Here is a 2,028-nt window from a genome sequence, read left to right as displayed (position 1 = left end):
GGCGGCCAGGGCCTTACCTGTTTCTTTTTTCCTTTTTTTTTTTTTTTAAAGATTTTTTTTTGGATACATTATCTTTGGGTAGCAGTTTTGTGTGTGTGTGCTTTTTTTTTTTTTTTTTTTAAAGACTAACAGCCCAATGGCTGTTAACCATTCCACCCGTTGTCGCTCGGAACTTCACTCACCTCCCAGGCCTGATAAGGCCTTTGTCCGTTGTCGTCAGGACTAGGTAGTTCCCGCCCAATGGGGACAGAGTGGTCACTGGGACCCGGATCAGCACAGCTCCGTGGCCTAAAGAGGCCGCCGAGCCTGCCTGCGTCCTTAGGCCGCCTTCCCAGGCCCTCTATCACCGACCGGCCTCCGCTGTGCAGCAGGTGAGCGGCCGCCATGTGTCCTGGTCCGCCCCTCCCGCCGCCACCCAAAGGTGTTGCATCCGCGCAGCTCAGCGGGGGCTCTGCCGGGGCCCGGCACACGTGGGCCGGGAGACCCAGTGGCCAGCAGGGTCCAGGCTGGGGTACTGGCTGGGAGAAGCTGCCGCCGCCATCAATCACCGAAGTGGGGTGGGGTAGAGACGTTCACCGCGGCTTCAAGGCCTGAGCCTGGCCAGGCGAATGCGCAGTCACAGCGGAGGCCTCCGGTGTCTGAAGGGCAGAGGGCATGGCCTGTCCCGGGGCCCCCCAGCTCACTCGCCAGCCCGGGCCGGAGGGCCTGGAGGGCCCAGGGGGAGCTGGCGGCCTCTGCGTCTCTCCGCGTTCTCTGCCAGACCGGAACTCTATTTTTTTAATTTTTATTTATTTATTTATTTTAAGAAATAGAAAAAGAGAAAAAAGGAAGTAACTGGCTTACTAAGAAAGGGAAAGGTGGAAAGTCAGCTAAAATAGGAGTTTAAACTCAGCACAGAGAGTTCTTGTGGTGTGGTGGGAGTTGATCTTCCTTTTTTTTTTTTTTTTTTAGAAAGAAAAAAATAAAATAAAATTTAAAAAAAAGAATGAAGGAAAGCAAGAAAGAGGAAGAGGAAAAGGGAGAGAGAACGGAAGTGTTGCTTTATTGCCCAGGCTAGAATGCATTCTAAAAATGGGTATTGAAAACCTCTTTTATACCAATAATTGTGCTTAATAATGGAGATAGGAAAAAATGAGGGAAGAAAATAACAAGCAGCCAACCATATTTCATTTAAACCTGTGAGTAGGTGTGATGTGGTGCTAATAAGAGTGTATAGTCTGTGTATTTAAAGTGGAGAGTTCTATAAATGTTTATTAAGTTTACTTGTTCCCGATCTGAGTTCAAGTCCTGGATATCCTTGTTAATTTTCTGTCTCGTTGATCTGTCTAATATTGATGTTGAAGTGTCCCACTATTATTGTGTGTGAGTCTAAGCCTCTTTATAAGTCTTATGTATCTGGGTGTTCCTGTGTTGGGTGCGTATATATTTAGGATCGTTAGCTCTTCTTGTTGCATTGATCCTTTTACCGTGATGTAATGTCCTTCTTTGCCTCTTTTGATCTTTGTTGCTTTAAAGTCTATTTTATCAGAGGTGAGAATTGCGACTCCTGCTTTTTATTTATTTATTTTTGCTCTCCATTTGTTTGGTAAATCTTTCTCCATTCCTTTTTTTTTGAGTCTTTGTGTATCCTTGCATGTGAGATGGGTCTGGATGCAGCATACCAATGGGTTTTGGCTGTGTCTTTTAATTGGGGGATTTAGTCGATTTATATTTAGGATTAATAATAATATATGTGAGTTTAATACTGCCATTTGATGTTAGCCTGCTGTTTGCCCATTAGTTGATGTAGATTCTTCATTATGTTGATGCTCTTTACACACATACACAAACACACACACATGCCCACACACAGCAACTACACCAGCTAGATTATGGGATTCTGGTCAAAAATACTTTTATTTTTCTTTAACTCCTATTCTTTAAGGAGTGCTGTGGGTAAATGAAAGAGTCATGCACTGTGGAATTCACTATAGCTAAGATAAAAATACCAGCATTTTACTTGGACAGACTCCTCAATCTTAAACCTTA

The sequence above is a fragment of the Saimiri boliviensis genome, chromosome 1, assembly GCF_048565385.1.
Source record: "Saimiri boliviensis isolate mSaiBol1 chromosome 1, mSaiBol1.pri, whole genome shotgun sequence".
NCBI classification, from domain to species: Eukaryota; Metazoa; Chordata; class Mammalia; order Primates; family Cebidae; genus Saimiri; species Saimiri boliviensis.
The sequence above is the reverse complement of the archived record's forward strand: the minus strand, read 5'-3'. Positions refer to the sequence as shown.